The 21889-nt window shown below is 45.2% G+C and overlaps 1 protein-coding gene across 2 annotated transcripts in view; it reads left to right on the top strand.

Moving 5' to 3' along the window:
• PDE4A (phosphodiesterase 4A) overlaps positions 1 to 21889 on the top strand; it is a 357141-nt gene that overhangs the window by 191688 nt on the left and 143564 nt on the right. The gene's annotated exons all lie outside the window — the stretch shown is intronic.

The raw sequence follows: 21889 nt of genomic DNA, 5'->3' as shown, positions 1-21889 counted from the left end.
CTCCCATCTCCTCTCCTGCCCTGATGGTCTCACTCTCCTAGGTAGGAGCCATTTCCCATATATCCTGTTCTGCTGCTGTTTGCAAGACTCAGTGCTGCTCAAGCAGCAGAATTAAAAATGTATGTGGACATGCTCTGATGTCTCACAGCATGCCCCCCCCCCATACAAACAAGCAGAGACAGGCACTCGACAGTGCCTAAGAGGGAGGGCAGAAATTCCCTCATCCCGTCCTAGTGAGGAGAAACAGACTCTGATATACTGGTGACACTGGCAATAGCTACCAGGGTGCCACGGAGGAGGGTGCCCCTACCCTAAGGCTGTGTAAACATAAGCAAGCAGGTTGCAAGCTTCCAGAGCACTGAAATCCAAATGGAAAAATCAAAAGAAGCACTAACAAACTCCATGCTAAGGGCACTTAGCCTGCTGGTATAGGATGCAAGTTTGATAAATACATAAAATACATTTTTTGTGCCAGCCATCTGGGGTGTGCACTTTTGTTTCACTTGTCCCACTTGCTTCTGGGGACATGAAACTCACTGGGTGGCCTTAGGCCAGTCACAGCCACTCAGCCTAACCTCCCTCACAGGGTTGGTTGTGAGGATTAAAATGGAGAGAGGGGGAAATGTGTTTCCACATCTTAAGCTCCTTGGAGGAAAGGTGGGATATGAATAAATAAAGGCATGCACATGACCAGCACTTCAGGGAGTGGAGGAAGAACCTGCGGAAGAATGAGCTGAAGACGCTACTTCTATGTGCTGCCCTGGCTGCCTTATGTCCCAAAAGATACTTGGAGTCTGCAGGGACCTCATCTGTTCTCTAAGAATTCTCAAAGATCATAGGCAAAGGCTCTGCATCCAAAATCGCCAAATGGCACTCCTGCTCAGAAATTTCCCAAATCCAGCTCTCCCTCCAAGCATACCTTACCTGGATGCCCTCCTCTTGGTGACATTTCTCTCTCTCTCTCTCTCTCTCTCTCTCTCTCTCTCTCTCTCACACACACACACACACACACACACACACACACACGCCTTCTCCTCTACTCACCAAGCACTCTCCCTTGACTTGGAGTCCTGTTCCGGAAACAGCTGAGGGAAGGTTATGGTGGATGAGAATGAATAGGGCATCCTGTGGCTGAATGTTTGGGAAAAGATTCATGTCTCTGGAGAGCAAAAGGCCAAAGCCTATGATATAGCATAGGAACAATGCCTCTCCTGCCACAATAAACTGCTGAGAATCCCCACCCTCTGGTTAAGATGTTGCATCTTCTCAGCCCTTCTGGGGACTTCTCATGCATCTTAGCTACCAGCCCAGCCTCCTGCTAAAACTCTCTTTTCACCTTCTGAAGGGTGACATTTGTAGTAGAACACTGTTTAACTATTAACAGTAAGTGTCTTGATAAAGCAGTCAACATTGCTGTTGCCCCTGCAAATGTGGCAGATTAAATATATCCCACTATGAGCTCCCCACAAACCAGGGAGATGTGTAAAGTGATGAAGAGTGCTTGTAAGTAATTCAATTGAAAGATGTTTAAGGAGCTGCTCTTAGCACTTCTCAGGTCTGTCTGCAGGAGTGAGGAGCCTCAGACTGCTCCTTCTGGGACTTAAGATTTGATCCTGCACAGACAGGCACAAATGCAAGCTTAAATCTCTTGTCTGCCATATTCCTCCAAGGAGATCACAGGAATTATAAATAAAACCATCCACAAAATATCTCTGCACTGGTCACCTGCCTAATATTTAATTAAACCAAGGTGCTATGGAGCTATGATGATGAATTCATGGGGAAGGAGAAGGGAAACTCAGAAGTTGCAGGATAGTCTTCACGTTCACAGAAGCAGTTTCTGATCACGCTTAGCACGCCATTTTTCTTGTCCCTGGAGTTTGCATCTGCTTCCCAGCGCAAAAGGCTGGGAATGGTTCTCACAATGGTGGGTAAATGTGTGTTTGAGCTGTGCCACTTCAGAAGGCAGATGAAGGCTTAGTTGAATTAATGCTCCTTCATAGATTCAAAGCTTCCCTCTACATAGAAAACTAGCATGTCAGGGAGAAAGCTTATAGCATAGCCTTTTCCTTGGCATGCGGGGCGTGGGCGGTGCTATGGTTTAAACCACTGAGATCTTGGGCTTGCTGATCGGAAGGTCGGTTTTGAATCCCCGAGACGGGGTGAGCTCCCGTTGCTTTGTCCCAGCTCCTGCCAACCTAGCAGTTTGGAAGCATGCCAGTGCAAGTAGATAAATAGGTACCGTTGTGGCGGGAAGGTAAGCGGCATTTTTTTACCTACTTTCTATGGGCAGGTAATGCTTTTGTATGTAAGAGCATTCCATTAAGTGAACTTTCACCTGCAAGCTTAAGTGGTACAGCCTTCAAGTACATTTATCACCTTGGTGGGAAATTAGGCTTTAGTGTCTGTATTTAAATGCACATTCCATATGCACATATTATTGCATTCAATAAGATGTTAGCAGCACGCCCTTATTCATTTTGCTGCGTGCAGGGTTCTTTTTGCAGGAACCGTGGTACTTGGTTGCATAAAACAAGACTCTAGCCCTCATGGTGGAGCAAGAAGCAATGTCCTGAAAGTAGACTTCAGTTGACATTTTCCAGCTATAACACAAAGGGCCAGAACACTTCCAAGGAACAGAAGAGGGTCAAATTCAAAGAATTGGCCTTAGCTCAGCCCTGCCATGGAGCTGGGTGAAGCAAGCTGGATTCAGGCTGCACCATGGAGCAGGATAGAGGAGGGGTCTGAATGATGCGGAATGACTTGTGCTGGTCTTTGCATGTGGATGGGAGGCACCTTGTGGGCTGGGCTCAGCTGAGTTGTCCATGTATCAGCCTTGGGGCCACCCACCCTAAAGGCATTTTGCTGCCCTGAGCAGCTGTACCACATGCCATGGAAGTTGGCGCCTCGGTACCCCTCCCCGCTCCCCCCCCCCTGTCATGGAGGGTGCTGGGGTACAACTCTCTGCTCTCCTATGGCAGTGTATGTTTTGAGAGTGGTGTCCCACCACTGTTGATAGCAAACCACTCAGATTCTGTCCTGCTTCATTTGTGTTGTCTTCTACCAACTTCAAAAGGTGGCTTGCGCAGGTGGGCTGGCCCTGATTGATGAAGCCAGATCACATCCTGTCCCATAAATGGAGGGAGCACTTTCCTTCCACGCAGAAGGTCTTGGGTTCCATCTCCAGCGTGTCCCCTGCCTGAAACCCCACAGAGCCACTGCCTCTCAGTGCAGACAATACTGAGCTTGGTGGACCAGTGGTCTGGTTGGGTATGAGGCAGCTTCCTATGTTCCGATGCCATGCCAGAGTGCTTAGTTACAGAATCACGGCAGCAGCACCATTCATAATAGTGGGTAAAAGTGCAAGGGCAGCATAGAGGCCCAGAGTAAGAACCAGCCGGATTTTGGCTCAGCCAGGAACTCCTCACTGAACTCCTCACCTGTCTTAAACAAGCCATTGTCCATCTCAGCCTTAACACACACATACTCAGTCTGTAACAATATTGCTCTGCCTCATGGAACTCTTCTATGGCTATGAAAGGAATATCCCAGCTGGCTCCACCAAGAGAAATGTTGTCCATTTTGATTGGCAGCTGCTCTCCAGTGTCTCAGGCAGATGCGTCTTTAAGCTTGTGCTATGACATTCCCCTTTAGCTGGAGAATTGGAGTGGATAAATAGCAAGCATGTCTACTGTGCCTATAGTCGCTCAGAGGGCTTTATATGTGTTATGGGAAGGAGCCATGGCTTAAGTGGAAGAGCATGTTTTTCATACGCACCAGGCCGCATGGTAAAATCCTGGTATTTTCTGCCACGATGAGGACATTGAGCAATCTTTTCATTTGGCTTGTGTGACTTTCCTGACATACTGATAACAGCACCAGTGATTAATGTGGTTTATAATCCTTTCTCTAGCTATTCATGCATAAGTCTTCCTGAAGTCAGTGGGACGTACCCACAGGTACCAAAAAACGAGGTTGCACCCATAATAATCTGTAGTATCATAGGTAAAGGTAAAGGTAAAGGTACCCCTGCCCGTACGGGCCAGTCTTGACAGACTCTGGGTTGTGCGCCCATCTCACTTAAGAGGCCGGGGGCCAGCGCTGTCCGGAGACACTTCCGGGTCACGTGGCCAGCGTGACATCGCTGCTCTGGCGAGCCAGAGCCGCACACGGAAACGCCGTTTACCTTCCCACTGGTAAGCGGTCCCTATTTATCTACTTGCACCCGGAGGTGCTTTCGAACTGCTAGGTTGGCAGGCGCTGGGACCGAGCAGCGGGAGCGCACCCCGCCGCAGGGATTCAAACCGCCGACCTTTCGATCGGCAAGTCCTAGGCGCTGAGGCTTTAACCCACAGCGCCACCTGCGTCCCTCCTGTAGTATCATATGTACAGTTAAAACCTTGATGCATACGTATTGCACTTTTTGTGGTACCCAAAGCCCAGACAAGTGGGCATGTGGCGTTCTTAAGCATTTTTGAAGGCATGACCACTAACCTTACTCCCTGCTCCTCAAATAAGGACTTTGCAAAACTGCGAAGCGTTGATCTCCCTGGCTTGGTTCATTTGGAGCAAAGAGAAAGTGTTCAAAGCCAGGATTTTATCCTCATCTGAATGCGCTGCAGTGGCGAGCAACTCGAGCAATTTGTGCCCTTAATTTCTGTAATAATCCATTGTGCACCATTCACTTTGGATAAGTCCCAGGCCAATGTTAGAGCCACTCTGGCCGGTGGATTAAATCAAGCCAGGCCTCCAATCCATCTTTCCACTTCCTCTGCTTGATGCTTTGTTGTTTTCATTCGGGCAGATGGCTGCATTTAAAGCTTAGCGTCCCGCTTCCTGTGCCACACACATTCTCCCCAGCCCTCACACACCCCAGGGCTCTTAATGCACTAGTGTGATGCCTAAGCCAACTTGAATGTCTCAGTGCTGTGCTGAAGAATTTAGAAACCAGATGGCATGGATCAAGCCTCCACGTTTTTGTGACTGTGGTAGATGCACCACCTGACCAAACACTGTCCCTCTAGGAGCCTGTTTTAAGAGCAGGGGTGAAGCTGAAGCGGGAGAGATGCAAACAACTCCGTTTGCACACTGAAAAGACTTACCAAGACCTCAGCATCCTCAGTAGCAGGAGTGAAAAACCTGTGCTCTTCCTGCTGTTGTTGGGCTACGACTCTCATCCACCCCTGACTGTTTTCTTTGCTGATGGGTTGATATCCATTAACACCCCAGTGGGCCACAGGTTCTCTATAGATAAACTGGCAGCTCTGTGCAATGCCCTCCGAAGACTTTGGAAAATGTGATGTACTCCTTTGTCCCCTGCCACCCCCCAAGCAGGAAACTGCACTGATGTGGAGGGGAGAAACCAGTCCTTCCCCTCAGCACATTCAGAGAGGCTTCCTTCATGTCTGGAGTTCAGCCTACACTCGAGTAGGACCCTGGCAGAGACACATGCCCGACTGGCATGTTCCCTCCCTCCTGCTGGATCGTTCGGGAGCTTCATAAGCTTTCTTCAGCCCGAACATCACAGTGACCGATGCCTACAAACACCGGCACATTTAAGGATCTGCAAAGTTTGCGCATCATGCGCGTGACAGACCTCAGCAACTCAGCATTTTAGCTAATCTACTTTATTTACATATAAACACACACAGAGCACTGCAACATGGCTCCCCCCCTCTCTCTAGCATCAGACAGCAAAGAGAGAAAAAAGAACAAAGGACAATAGTCCCACTTCATGGAACACAGTAACACAAACATCCTGTCTCCGTCACTTCCCACTCTGTGAAGTCAAAACATATACCATCATGTGATAGACAAAAATCCCATGACTGCAATCATAGATCAGGAATTCTAACACTTCATACCCACAGACTGTTGGGACTAGGAGGCCTCATTTTATTTATTTATTTATTTATTTATTTATTTATTTATTTATTTATTTCAGTTCAGTTCAGTTCAGTTCAGTTCAGTTCAGTTCAGTTCACATCCTACCACTTTCTCCAAGGAGCTAAAAGTGGCTCTCCGTGGTTTTCCTCTTCTTCCTCATTTCATCCCCATGACAACCCCGTGAAGTAGGCTAGGCCTGAGAGGCAGGGGCTGTCCCAAGGTGAGGGCAAGGGACTATTATTTCATCCTCTTACAGGCTCACATGTGTGGCTTAACAGACAAAAGGATCAGCTTACCGCTTGTGTTTAAAAGCACAGGGCTGAGCAGAGTTTTAATCCCATTTTACACTGTTTAATTGAAGGCATAGGAATTAGCTGTTAGGCTGATCTTCCCCTTTGTCACTCCATTTTTCAAGGAAGCAGGCTACAGACTGAAAAGTAAGTTTAAAACATATAGTTTACTTACAGTCAAGCCTTTGTCCTTAGCAGCAACAGCCGTAAAAAAAGAAATGCAAGTAAAATATTTTTATTTACAGCAAAAACAGCTTCAGGCATATGCCCAATGCTGGAGCAAGCGGACGTACATCTATTTCCATGGTTGGTTCCACACAGCAACATGGACCATTACAAAAGTGCTTTTCTTCAGCAACTGCACTTTCCCCCCATGTATTCATAGCTTCGTGACAAGCCAAGAAGCTAGGTATCCCCTTTGTGATAGAGCACTGCCTATGGACTATCCCTCACTCATTGAAATCCATAGCATTTCTAGTGCCCAGTGTAAGAACAAAATGATGGAGGCTGGGCGGGGGGCAAACATATAATGTTTGGATATGATACTTGAATTTTCTTTTGAGATAACGTAAATATATATGGAGGGGACGCAGGTGGCGCTGTGGGTTAAAGCCTCAGCGCCTAGGGCTTGCCGATCGAAAGGTCGGCGGTTTGAATCCCTGCGGCGGGGTGTGCTCCCGCTGCTCGGTCCCAGCGCCTGCCAACCTAGCAGTTCGAAAGCACCTCCGGGTGCAAGTAGATAAATAGGGACCGCTTACCAGTGGGAAGGTAAACGGCGTTTCCGTGTGCGGCTCTGGCTCGCCAGAGCAGCGATGTCACGCTGGCCACGTGACCCGGAAGTGTCTCCGGACAGCGCTGGCCCCTGGCCTCTTAAGTGAGATGGGCGCACAACCCCAGAGTCTGTCAAGACTGGCCCGTACGGGCAGGGGTACCTTTACCTTTACCTTTAAATATATATGGAACACAGAAAGTTGTGGGGAAGGATTTACCGAATTCATTTGGCTAGTTTGGAACTCTTGCTGACTGAACTTCTGATAAATAGTTTGATACCTATCAAAACAGGTAGGCCTATGTGTGCTATTTTTATTCTCTTCTCTTGCCTAGAACAGTATCTTATTGGCTCTATTGACATTTCTTTCAAGAGGACCGATGGAGCATGAAGAGATGCTCTTGTCTAAAGAGCATGTTACATTCAGCTGTAACAGAAAAGGAAAACAAAGTGATTCCTCACGGACAGAGTTTCAAAGGCCTCTTGGGAAATTCTGGATGCTGCCTCAAGCTGTAGCCCTTAAACTTTAGTGCAGGCCAGAATATTGTCCTGGTTTACATTGTTGGCCAGGTGTAGCCCATGTGATAGCCTCCAGATGTTGTTTGACTTCAACTTCTCTCAGCCCCAGCCAGCCTATCCAGCGGAGAGGGATGCTAACAACATCTGGAGGGCACCAAGTTGGCTACCCTTGCATGTAACATGAAGCCACAAACCATAGTTTAGTAGATTCGCTTGTACAGAAAGTGCAAGCACTCCCTGTTTACCTCTCCATGGGAAAACAAACCACAGGGCACATGACTTAGCGATGTATCCCAACTGGTAGTTGTGTGGCTATTCCCTCCCCCCCCACAGGTGGAATAAATGAAGACAACGGACACAGAGTTTTAGGTTAATGGGCGAAAAATGGCCACAACTTTATTGATTACAGGAAAGAAGGGTATTGGCTTTAGGCATTGGCCCTAACCGACTATCCGGTCTGACCGGGAAGGGTTAAACACCAACAGGGGGAGCCACCCGAGATGCATATCCCTGGGCGCTCCCCAAGGGGTTACCGCTCGGGGGCGCGCTTTAGGCCCTAGCCTCCGTAGGTTTCGGACGAGGCGTCGCCCCTCGGAGTCCTTTAACGAACTACCCTTCAAGCATTGGGGGAGGTGATGGCGTTCCTCCCCCCCAACCTCATCTGCATGATAATACCCCGGCCAATGCCTACCGCCACCGAGCCGCTGTTTAAATTAGCTGGGGAGAGGGGAGAAACAAGGGGGGCAGAACGGAGACCGTGTAAAATCAGCTGATTAAAGAGCATTCAAACCATGGGGAGAGAGGGGGAGAAGCAAAAGGAGGAAGGATGAGGAAATTCTGAAGCACCTCTGCTGACCACGGGAACAATAAACACACACACAAACAGCAACGCACCAGCAGAATTAACGACGAATGGCAATGTAGTCACCCCCCCAGGCACCCCAATCAATTAAAATTCAGCCAAAGTACCCAATTATGAAGAGAGCAGCGCAATAAAGGCAAATTAAGCAGCCCTCACTCCTAGAGGAGAAAGGAATAACAAAAGGTAACTTCCCTGCCTGCAAGCCTCTTCTGAGATAACTCCACGTGGTCCAGCAGCTGAGGGAAACCCAAACTGCAAACTGCAAACTGCGTCGTCTCCAGGGAAGAAAGGGGGTGAGCCAGGGGCTGCCCTGACCTTAAGTGGCCCTAGGAAGGCCCGCCCCTGCCGCCAGCCAATTGGCTGGCGCCACAGGGTATGCTAATTGGGTGAATCCCTGTCTCCTGCGAGGCTGACGCCAGCCTCGCAGAGTGTGGGCGGGGTCGTGATCCCACAACCCCCCCTCCTCCTGAAGGTCGGAAGGGGCATTGTGGTTCATGCTCCCTGGTGTATTCGGAGGTAGGTAGATGTGATGATTCGGCCCAAGGTGGCTACTGTGTAGCAGGCATTTGGGCTCTGCTGCTAAAGTGCTGTTGAGACCTGGAAACAGCTGTCCTGATTTCTTAGGTCTGTTTCACACCATTTCCTTCATGCGTGAGCAGAGCCATGCTGCATGCCTGTGGTTGTGTTGAGAAATGTTAGTATGATCAGGGGAGTCACTGTAGCCATATCCATGTGCTGGCTGCCTGCTTCACACATTTTTCTCCATGTAAGATGCATTCTGAATATGTATACTTATATTTATGGAGGTGAGAAAGTAACTTGGGAACATTTTCTGGCACTTGCTGACCTGTTGGGCTGGAATAAACGACAGACGAGTAGAGGTGTCATCTGGGAGGCATCCTTTCGAGCATGTCTCGGGGAGTCTCTTTTATTGAATATTACAGCATTGCCACATATGTGCTTGTTGCTGATTGGTTAACACAAGTACAAAGCAAAGGTTACATATAGCAGTGTTTCCCAACCTTGGGCCTCCAGCTGCTTTTGGACTACAACTCCCATCATCCCTAGCTAGCAAGACCAGTGGTCAGGGATGATGGGAATTGTAGTTCAAAAACAGCTGGAGGCCCAAGGTTGGGAAACACTGACATATAGGTATTAATCACTGATAGATTAAAGGTTGAGAAAGGGAGCACAGAACTAAACAGGCATGAAAACCTCCTAATTAAATTATAATTGGTGATTAATAGAACAAGACCTAAAACAATTACTTAATGATTGATAATGTAAGACTTAAAAGGACATATCGGTCACGTTCCATAGATGTGATCAACTATGCATTAAGAACAGGTCAGAATGCCATGTTTATGTGAACTAACTGTGAACTGAACATCCTAGGAATATTTCAGCTTGGAGTGGTGAGCAGTGTGTGCAGAAACAAAACTTTCCTTCACTGACCTAACCCTGAACAACAACACAAAAAAAATATGATTTGGGGGGCTCAAATGTGAAAAGGCAGAAGGGACCCTTGTGCTGTTATTCTGCAAAGCACATTAATTGTTGATGGTGCAAGATAAATAATAAAGCGTGCGGTCCCTTGTAATCCACCAAAGTAATCCACCAAGGTCCCTTGTAATCCACCAAGGTAAATGCAGCCCACCAGCTACATTTGCGACTCACCAGGAACATGATAAATCTGTTTTTGCTGCCTGTCTGGGACTGCCAAAACAGGCAGGGTGTGTGTGCTGTCATGTACTTTACAGGCTACAGTTCACAAGAGAAGTACCTCATCTCTTACTTTATGTAGATAGCATTTTAGAAATACTAGCTACAAACAGAGGGATGATTCTGCTCTCAACAGCCTTTAACCCCATTACACCAGAATGCCTGTGATGCTCAGAGCAGTACTGCTTGCAAGTCGCTTCAGGTGGCCTTGAGCAAGATAAAGCAACTAATAAATTTTAACATCAAGAAGAAGAACAACTGACACCTGTTGGCATTGAGAAGAAGGCTCTGGAGAATGTATTCCCCTGCCCCACAAACCAGCAAGAGGGCTGGGGTCAAAGGAAGTACTGGTGAATGGGTGGAAGAACTGGAAAATTGTAAAATGGAGTTGCATTCATGAGGGTCTGCTCTTTCCTCTCTTTCCTTTCCTACCTCCTGTACTTGCAAAGACAAATCTTTTTTTCCCCTTTTTTTAAGAATTAATAACATTTTTTTAAAATCCCATGATGGGCAAAGGGAAGGATATACCCCTGCTTTGGTCAATGGAAGCAAAATGGAAGTGGGGCCCTAGGCAGCACTCAGCAAAACACCGCCATGCATGTCAACACACCTGTCCACACAATGCACCTGAGGCTTCCACACCCAACATGTGACTTTTTATTGGATTGTCTTCTCTTATTAGATTAGGATAATCTGAACTTAATTTGGGGGGCGGGGGAGTGAGGACCGCCACTTGCCTGAGTAGGACATCATGTGGACTCCAGAATATAGATAGATAGAGAGAGAGAGAGAGAGAGAGAGAGAGAGAGAGTTTCAAAGCCCCAGCACTTATGGGTTCCCTGGGATCCCCTTTAAAAAAAAGATCTGGCCCAGCACTCTGTGCTATGCTGCACGACTGTGTCTGTGTGCTGTTTTAATTTCCTCCACTGCCTCAGAGCAACACTAGGTCTTGTTCTTCCGGATAGATTATTGTACTCAACTCTGGCTAAGATTAAACTGTGTGTGAACCTCCTTGGTGCCCATTCTCTGCCCCTCTCCTGCATAATACCACATTGTTAGGAGAGAGACTGCAGGCAATGGTCTTACGGGGCCAATTCAGGCTTGGTGTATTAATAATTTACTTCAAAGACTCCCCAGCATCATTCTTTCTATTTTAATAGCATCCTCTTGGATGCTGTTTGTAGCTCTGTAATGGGCTGAAGGGATCCATTGCACCAGCAAATAGGGCACTTGGCGCTGGGATGGGCAACCTCTTGTAGGTTTCATGCTGTTTAATAGCTCATTAGTTCTGCAAGGTAGCAATTTTCTCCTCTTCTTTTTTAATGCATGGGAGATGGAGAAACGAGTCAGGAAGCAGCTGATGGAAAACAGCCTTGCCTCCATCCACCTTTTGCTATTTACCTAGTTCCTTCATAATCACTCTACTTCTACTTACAAGTGGGGAGTCTGACAAAGATCTGTGCCGAGTGAATTGTTGCCTCCAATAAGCTTTTTTAAAAAAGATTTTTTAAAGATTTTGGAGTGTCCTTTGTTTAAAAATAGTGCCTCCCAAATGCCTCAAGGAGGTGCTTTTCTTGTTTTGTCCAAGAAGGTCCTTATTAACTCATCCCAGCCTTGTTTTTAAGTGAGCTTTCCAGTTTTTACAGCTGTCATTCTGCACATTGGAATATATCTACCCTGTGTGGCTCAAGAAGATTCTGAGCATACATTTTGATGGGTTCTTCAAGTTCTATTTTCTTTTAGATCGCAATGAGCAAATAATAGGTCATTTTTGTTGACCCACAGGAGATACACATAGTGCTTAAATCTGGCTAGGAGCTAAAAAAAATGCTGAGATCTGAACCTCGTTTTCAGTGCCAGCCCTTATCATGGGATGGATAAGGAAAGTGCACCTGAGCATGCACACTCGCCCTCCCCCAACAGTTTTGTGTCAGGGCTTCCAGGTCAGTGCATCAGAACTGGAATGCAATCTAGTTTCTAGTTTTGGAAGCACATTTCTTCTCTCCATAACAAGCATTTTATGGCACGTAATGATATGCCTGGTTTTTCTTGTGTGCACATTTAATAGCTTCGGTACATGTTGTTGTTGTTTAGTCGTGTCCGACTCTTTGTGACCCCATGGACCAGAGCACGCCAGGCACTCCTGTCTTCCACTGCCTCCAGCAGTTTGGTCAAACTCTTGCTGGTAGCTTCAAGAACACTGTCCCACCATCTCGTCCTCTGTTGTCCCCTTCTCCTTGTGCCCTCCATCTTTCCCAACATCAGGGTCTTTTCCAGGGAGTCTTCTCTTCTCATGAGGTGGCCAAAGTACTGGAGCCTCAGCTTCACGTTCTGTCCTTCCAGTGATCACTCAGGGCTGATTTCCTTAAGAATGGATAGGTCTGATCTTCTTGCAGTCCATGGGACATAGAAGGCTTCAGTACATAGAAGGTTTCTACTCTGGGTGGCAAATTTCAAAGATGCAATACATCAGTCGTGAGCAACTCTTGACGCAGTCAGGCCTCTGACTTTTCCGTTGCAGTTCAAAAGGCAAGCCTCTGCTGAGACTTGGGGCTTATCCACACCAACCTTTTGCCTCACTCTTTCCAGGCAGTGGTCTATGCTTTAATGTTCCATGTCCAAGCAAGGAGGTGTTTTGGGGTGGGTGGGTGATTTCCCCCCCTCTGAAAACCCACTTTTTAAAGCTGAATTGGAGCTGCTGTCGTAAATCTGTGTAAGCTTTCAAATTACAAAGAGCCCTTCTGCTTGATGCTTTTGTTTGTCTCTTAAACATGCACCCTCTTACACATACAGTGGTACCTTGGGTCTTAAACTTTATCTGTTCCGGAAGTCTGTTCCAAAACCAAGGCACGCTTTCCCATGGAAAGTAATGCAAAATGGATTAAACCGTTCCAGACTTTTAAAAACAACCCTAAAACAGCAATTTAACATGAATTTTACTATCTTATGAGACCATTGATCCATAAAATGAAAGAAATAAACAATATACTGAATATAAATAAAAGAGTATTGTAGATTATAAAAATTAAAATTTAAAAAATTTCTTACTTGTACTGATGAGTCATTGTTTGGATGGGGAGCTTTTATCCATTTCCACAGTCACACAATCAATCAATCAATCAATCAGTCAATCCGTAGCTGAACTGGGATCCATACAGTCACAAAAACAAATTAACTGAAAAAGCCTCAAAACAAAAAACGCAAAATAAATAGCAAAAACAAAAGCACCAGATAAAAGCTCCAAATATCACCTCAGACCTCAGAACACTGCAATCGGAAACGGAAGGCTTGAATGACAATGGGGGCGGGGGGGGGGGCGCAAATTAGCAGCACAACAGGAAACACAGGGGGACTCAAAACGGAGCATGTTTGCCCAAATGTCCTTGTTAACACATCACCAATTACATGCCCCCTTAAACAATCCAGTAATAAAATCAGCAGCAACTAGGCCCCTGACAACCTTTGAAAACCTCCTCCTAACAACAAACTAGGTTGAGAAAATAAGGTTTGAAAGCTATACTTGTTGTCTTTGTTTGTGTCTGTTTTTATTGTTGTTGTTGTTTTTTTATGTCTTTATTGGAAAATTTAATAAATATCATTTTTTTAAAAAAAAAACAAAGGGACACGATAAAGGGATGGTATCCACAATATACAAAATACTACTCCAAAATCCCACAAACTCCCTAGAGACAATCAAAAAACAATGGGAGGAAGACCTAGGCTATGAGATTAACCCCACTCAATGGACCAGAATGTGGTCTAAACCCCCTTTAAATCCATATCAACAAAAAGAAAAGAACTCACTCTGAAAATCACCTACAGGTGGTACCCAACACCAAGAAAACTAGCGCTAATATGCCCAGGAACCTCACCAAAATGCTGGAGAGGGTGCACCTCCACAGGCACATACCTCCACATGTGCTGGGAGTGTCCCAAAATCCAACTATTCTGGACAACAGCCAAACGAGAAATATGTAAAATAACCATGCAAGTATTAGAAATCACCCCAGAATTGGCTCTACTAAACATCTTCCAAGACAACAATGCCCACTTACACCACAAAGAACTCATAACCCACCTACTCTCAGCAACTAGAAACACCATAACCAGACACTGGAGAGACCTGTCAGGAGTAAGCATGGACCAATGGTACCAAATAGTATTGGAAACAGCCTTACTAGAAAAATTAACCAATAAACTGAAACTGACACGGGGACAAATAGAAAAAGACGCCTTCACCCCAGTATGACTCCCCTTTATCACATACACAGCCCAACAAGACAATGACAAAAATCCACCAACAGCATACAAATCAGTATGGCTAACCTGATCCAAAACACCCACCCACCCCACTCACACATGAAAACAAAGACCACCACAGCCAACCACAAATGAACAGCCACACCCTAGGCCAACCCCAACCTCTCTCACCACCAAAGGAACACAAGTGAACAGCAGAGAACCTGCACAAGCAACACTGACACAAAACCCCAGGTATATTAAAATAGAAACATTGCCACCCAACCCCAACCCCACCCATCTTCCCCCCCTCCACCTCTTTCCCCCTTTTCTTCCTAATGTCTCAACAAATGAAACCGATTTGTAAAAAAAAAATATGAGGGAGATGTAAATCAAGAAAATCTTTAATAAAAATACATTTTAAAAAAACAACAAACGGAGCATGTTTGGCTTCTGGAAAAAAGTTTGAAAACTGGAACATCTACTTCCAGTTTTGCAGCGTTCGGGTTCCAAGTTGTTCGTGAACTAAGCTGTTTGAAAACCGAGGTACCACTGTACTGTTTAAAAAGTGATCACCTTACAGCATACAAACTAAAGGAGCAATTCAATCAACTGTTTTCAAATGCTGCAAATTCACCTCTTCCCACGCAAAGCACACAAAAAAGTGAGACCTCAGTACACCGACTCAAGTCCCTGCAGGCCCCGTGATCTATGGGCACAGCTCTGGTCTTGAGATCTTTCTCAGCAACTCAGGCATCAGTAAAGCATATTGATTGCCTGTTCTTATATACCAGCACAAAGCCACATTTTCTGGTACAGATGGAGCCTTGGGGAGATGGCTGCTTTTAATCACTGGGCATGCCCAATCAGCCCACGCAGCCCCCCACCTTGCAGCCATATACTGTAATGAAATGCCTGCGATCCTGGCACCTCCATCACCTCCAGAGACCGAGGAGGAAGACAAGAAAGCGTTCAGGCTGCTGGAAAACTTCTGCTCCACAAACTTAGTGAGAAATTGCTAAATGGTTTGATTTGAAAGCATCCCAGGTTTCTAAAAACACAGGTGAGCCTCCTTGCAGAGGCTTGTAAGGTGTTCACTCGGGGATGTTCGTGCAAGTGCCTCGTAGACGTCCCTCACACATGCAACTGCCTGCCTTTACTGAACCACAAGAGTGCATCCCTCTGACCTGTTCCCTGTATGCCAGTTGGTTTAAGGAGCCATTTGCAGGCATGTAGAGAGCTGGATTGTTGAAGTGCAAAGCACTGTGTGAGCACTCAGGTAAAAGCAGCAGCAGCAGCAGCAGTTCAGAATGGCAGCCCACAGCTTAAACAGGGGATGGGAGTTCAACTTAAAGCCAGCAGGAGAAGACTGCCCTGTATGATTGATCTCTCCCTCCCTCTCGCCCCCCTTCATCCAACCCTTCCTTCCAGGGAATAGAAGACAGCATTGAGGGCAGGAGGCGCCCCGCTTTAATGTCACAGCAACCTTGCAAGGGAGTTTGAGCTGAAAAAGAGAGAGAGGCAATCGGGGGAGAGAAAGCATCAGAACTAAGCAGGGGTTCACATCCAGAACTCCCCAGTCCAGCTCTTCACTCAGTTCTTTAGTTTGTTTTTTATTTATAATAATATTTATTTAGTTTTTAACAAGAAAAAAAGGATTACAAAGCAATAAACAGTGAACAAAAAGCACACAAAGAAAATACAAAAACCAAAATTTAACATACAAAGGAAAAATAAAAATAAAAATAAAAATCCCTCTTTCTAATATCTTACAATCATTTACTTATTTTCCTGACTTCCTCACACCTTCCTTTTTTGTATTCCATTTAAAAATTTGTTCAGCAAATTCATACCTTCTTAATTTACTCTTAATTGTTTGTCCTCACATATTTTAACTTCAAATTTTCATCTAATATCAATCCCTCCTTGCGCATTCTTATTTTGCCTTATTGCTAGAACCTCTTCGTTTCATTCCATCATTAACATTCAATAATTTTACAGTGTTTCTGTAAATAGATTTTAAATTTCTTCTTGACTGGAGTCATGTACCACCTGTATATCATTTTCATAATATTCTCTCTTAAGGCATTACATGCCGTAAATTTCATACATGTGGTCCACAACTGTTCCCAGTCACCAAACATAATGTCATGTCCGATATCTTGTGCCCATTTTATCATAGCAGATTTTACCGTTTCATCCTCAGTATTCCATTTCAACAGCAGGTTATACATTCTTGATAGTATCTTAGCTTTGGGTTCTAACAGTTCTGTTTCTAATTTTGATTTTTCCACCTGGAAGCCAATTTTTTTATCTAAATTATAGGCCTCCCTTATTTGAAAGTAATGAAGCCAATCTCGCACTTTATCCTTTAATTTCTCGAAACTCTGCAGTTTCAATTTGTCACCCTCTTGTTCCAAAATCTCCCAATATTTTGGCTGGACCTTAAACTGTATTATGAATCAGAAGTTTTTTGCTGGCTGAAAGAATGGCTGCTTCTTGAGAACACAGACATTTTGGACTTCACTCAGTTCTTTAGGGTTCTATTGGTGCACTTACAGCACCTGGAAACAATTTGAAGCTATAAAACTGAGCTATTGTCCCTGCCCTAAGCACTTTAACTGAAACCCATGGCTTTCTGTTGTGGTGGTTCCTAGAATTGTAGAGTTGGAAGGGACCCCCCAAGGCTCATCTAGTCCAACCCCCTTCTTAAAGAAGCAGTTTCTATTTAGGTAGAAAAGGAGCTGTACATTCTGCCACTCCTGAGCTGGGAATTGATAAATGCATGAAGGAAGCTGTCCTAGGACAGACAAGGAGATCCTTTACTACTACTATTAATTTGTGAATCTGCCTCCTGCTCCTGCACATTTATCCGTTATAATACAGTAGTTTGCCTATTACCTCATATCATAAAACAAAGAAACCCAGAGGAAGCCTCGTGAGAAGCAGAATTTGAAACATGAAATGTATTAATTCTTGCCTATGGCAGTCAGTATTAGTAGCCTTTAAACCTATGCTGTGAGATAGTGCATTATCTTTGCACTGTTTGGCTGTTACTCCATTTCATCCTTTAAACTTCCTTATCCTGCTGTTCAGATTTGGCCTCTTTCAACCTCCATTCCTTACAATATAGCTAACCTCTCAAATGGTTTCCTCCCATCTGAAAGCTTGGTTTCAAGTTACAGGGAACCAGGCAGAGGGCCTTCTCGGTAGTGGCGCCCGCCCTGTGGAACGCCCTCCCACCAGATGTCAAAGAGAAAAATAACTACCAAACTTTTAGAAGACATCTGAAGGCAGCCCTGTTTAGGGAAGATTTTAATGTTTAATAGGTTATTGTATTTTAGTGTTTTGTTGGAAGCCACCCAGAGTGGCTGGGGAAACCCAGCCAGATGGGTGGGGTATAAATAATAAATTATTATTATTATTATTATTATTATTATTATTATTATTATTATTTCAGCAGCAATGCATCCTCTGACTCATTTTGTTTGCAGGGAAATTACACAACGCTGGCTATTTAATGAGCTTCCCAGAATGTTGGATGACCTTGCATAACAGCAAGTTTTTCCCCATACCTTTCAGTGCCTTTCCCTGTCACTTTCCTGACTGCAAAAAGTCTGATCTTTTGGAGCAGCTGGTTTGTTGTCCAAGACCTCCCAATCTACCATAATTGCCCATTTGCTGGTGTGTGGTTTCATCTGTAAAGTGACCCTAGAGTTTTATGAAGCCTGGAAGGAGGCATCTGTTTGATGTTCTGGGTCTCCAGTATTTTGGTGTTCCACTTTATATTTAGGGATGGTCCCTAAATGAAATCAGGTGAGAATCACACAGATCAGTCATACGTTCCCCACATCCCCTGAAAACTTGAAGGTTACAAAGTTACTTTAAAAGAATAAAATGACTCTATTTAAATAGCAAGCCTCATTATTTGAGGCAACCTTGTCATCATAACCATATTTTTTGTTGAGGATGTAATGCTCTTACCACTTTCTTTTTACTGTTTTCTTGATTCAGAAAGAGACTATTTTTAGGGCATAACTTGGGTACACGCAAAAAATTGCCCTGTCCCCATACCCTGCATGAAATCAACACTGTTTTACTAATTTAGATACAGAGCCTTTTCTAACTCAGGGCAGATAATGTAAAATATTCTAACAGTTAAGACAGCACTCGCTATCTCCCAGTCAACACTGGGCTGCTAGGAATTACTGTCCAAAACATCTGGAATGCACCAGGAAGGAAAAGTCTGAGCTAAGGAGTTTCTGTCCCTAGAGGTTACTTGGGCTATGGAAGATTACAAGAGGGTGGGAGGAAAGTGAAGTAGGGAGCTTCACTGGCAAAGGGAGCTGCTGCTTTTTAAAAATTAGGACTGCAATCCTAGAATTGTAATCAGAAAGGACCCCAAGGGTCTTCTCGTCCAACGCCCTGCAGTGGAGGAATCTCAGCTAAAACATCCATGGCAGATAGCCATCCACAGTTTCTTGTGTTTTTTTTAAAATAATATTTATTAAGTTTTTAACAAAAAGAAGAAAAAGAATAAACAGTTAACAAAAAACACACAAAGAAAATACAAAAACCGAGATTTTAACATAAAAAGAAAAAAGAAAAATCCCTCTTTCTGATATCTTACAATCATTTACTTATTTTCCTGACTTCCTCACACCTCCCTTTTTTGTATTCCATTTAAAAATTTGTTCAGCAAATTCATACCCTCTTAATTTACCCTTAATTGCTTGTCCTCACATATTCTAACTTCAAATTTTCATCTGATATCAATCCCTTCATGCTTATTCTTATTTTACCTTATTGCTAGAACCACTTCGTTTCATTCCAACGTCATTAACATTCAATAATTTTACAGTGTTTCTGTAGATAGATTTTAAATTTCTTCCAATCTTCTTCCATCGACTCTTCTCCCTGGTCTCGGATTCTGCCGGTCATTTCCGCCAATTCCATATAGTCCATTACTTATCTGCCATTCTTCCAAGGTGGGTAGGTCTTGTGTCTTCCAATGCTTTGCAATGAGTATTCTTGCTGCTGCTGTAGCGTACATAAAGTAAGTTCTATCCTTCTTTGGCACCAATTGGCCGACCATGCCCAGGAGAAAGGCCTCTGGTTTCTTCAAGAAGGTATATTTAAATACCTTTTGCCATCCACAGTTTCTTGAGATTTGAACCAATTGGGTTGCATGTGTGTAATCTTACAGAGTATTGGAGGTTTTGGGTGGAGCAACCTATGTTGAGCTTTCCAAGAACGAGCCTATCCTCCCCCTTAGCTTTCATGTTCCCCCTTCTTCCTCCAGCTTCGCTGCAAAGAGACCAGAAGTGCCTGCTTCTATTTTATATCAACTGCAGTTTGCCACGAGCTGAACCAACTGAGGTTCATCTTAGCTATGATTCCTGGAAACAAGCCAACTTGAAACTATGGTTTACAAACTGTACTTAAGATTAACCACAGTTTAGGATTTGAATGTAACAGGCACGTCAAGGCACTTCAACAGGCATTAGGGTGGGGTGGGGGTCTTTGAACAGCTTGGAATCCAGGCGCTTGCAGGGTGCCTCTTCCAATACTGCCTGGCTTATGCCTCAGGAACTGAAGCGGGAGCCCACCTTGCAGCCTGTTATTGGTTATTATGGCTCATCTGGTGGTGTTGCAGGGCAGGGTTTTCACCTGTCACAGTGGCATTTGACACCCCCCCCCCAATAGCTATCATTTCATCACCAGCTAAAAGCGTATCTGTTCATCCAGACCTTTGAGGAAGACTGGTTGGCATTGGATTTCCGCACTCTCTTTTTCTTTGGGTGTTAGTCAACTAAATTTTACACAGAGTAGACCTACTGAAATTAATGGCCCTAACTTAATCACATTCAGTTCAGAGCAGACTAGGTCTATTCTGAATGGTAGAGGAGGAATTCAGTACAGGCATTTCTTACTCTGTTCTACAGGTTCTCCTGACCCCCCAGGACAGGTTTTGGGGAGGGGGGCACAGAGGGAGGAGGCAGGGAAGCCCCTTGCACTAGCTGGAGCCCTTCTGCTGGCTTCTGCTAGCACACTGGGTTTGTTGGATCCTGCCCTTTGTCTTCAAAAATGACAGCACTGAGAAATATAAGAGATTTCCCGCAGGCAAGCACCCTAAGGAAGGGTATGGGGTGTTTTTTTTTTGGGGGGGTCACTTTATTTGTTGTTACATTGAAACAACCTAATAAACAAAAGGTCAGACTGGTCAAAAACCAGTTAACCAGTTAACCTTGTACTTTTCACCCTTTTGATGAAGGCAGCAACTGCCCAATGGGACCAGAAAAAGCGCAATTCTATAAGTAGTTCCACAAATAAGCCCTGGTTGTTGTTAGTACCTATTGTTGGTCCCTTCCTTTGATCAGCCTCCCTCATCCTGTCAGTGATTCATGATGGCAGATGAGCTGTATTAATAACCTGTCAGCCCACGCCTTTCCCTGCTCTGTCCTGTCACCTAGCTGCCAGCTACAGCTGCAGGTTGGCATTTGCATAATGCAAAGTAGTTTATTTGGACTGTCTCTCAAGCCTGTGGGTTTGTGTGAGTTGTGAGCCTGTGCCACAGCCAGGGAGCAACTTAGCTGGAGGCAAGGAGACTTCCGGCCCATTCCTTCCCTTCCTCCTCATGATCACCAATTCTGCAACAACAACAAATCCAGGATTAGCGATGCTCCAGACGTTGGTGAGATTCACTTTTCTCTGTGACAGTTGTTGCGTTAGGAAAATGCGAAAGCATTTGTCAAAATAGCAAGAGCCCCTCCTTCCACCCTGCTCTCTTTTGTGCATTTTCCCATCCCAGATCAGAGCCGTTGTTTCCCTGGTCTGATACTGTCTGGGGGACAGGGAAAGTCGAGAGAGGGACAGGGTACCTTACCATCACCGAATCAAGGGGACAACATACCCTCTTGTACTGGGATTTACATCCAAATGCACATCCCACTGAAAATGAGGCAGTACATCAACATGCAGATGTACTTCAGAGCATGACAGACTGTTGGATTGGTTGCCTTGGCAATGGAGATGTTTCTCCCCTTCCTGGCTGGTATCAGCCTCCTGGCACAAAACATGCATCCTGGCCCTTGTGGCTGGGGGGGGGGGACTGTGGCCCTCCAGGTGTTGTTGGAGTGACTGGGGCTGATGGGAACTGGAGTCCCAAAACACTTGGTGAACCACAGATGACCCATCACTGTGTTAGATCCGACTCCTGTGCAATGCAGTGGTATCTCAGGTTATAGACGCTTCAGGTTACAGACTCCGCTAACCCAGAAATAGTACCTCGGGTTAAGAACTTTGCTTCAGGATGAGAACAGAAATCGCACAGCAGCAGCAGGAGGCCCTATTAGCTAACAGTTTCAGGTTAAGAACAGACCTCCGGAACGAATTACCGTATTTTTCGCCCTATAGGACGCACTTTTCCCCCTCCAAAAATGAAGGGGAAATCTGTGTGCGTCCTATGGGGCAAACGCAGGCTTTCGCTGCGGCAGGGCTCCCTAGGCTGCAGATAGCAGCCTGCTGCCCGGAGCGCGGGGCGTGCTGAAGCCGCAGCTGGGGGGGGGGAAATAATTTTTCCCCCTTTATTCCCCCCCCAAA

Source organism: Podarcis cretensis, assembly GCF_951804945.1.
Source record: "Podarcis cretensis genome assembly, chromosome: 17".
Lineage (NCBI taxonomy): Eukaryota > Metazoa > Chordata > Lepidosauria > Squamata > Lacertidae > Podarcis > Podarcis cretensis.
Note: the sequence above shows the minus strand (reverse complement) of the source record. Positions and strands in the feature narration are given on the sequence as shown.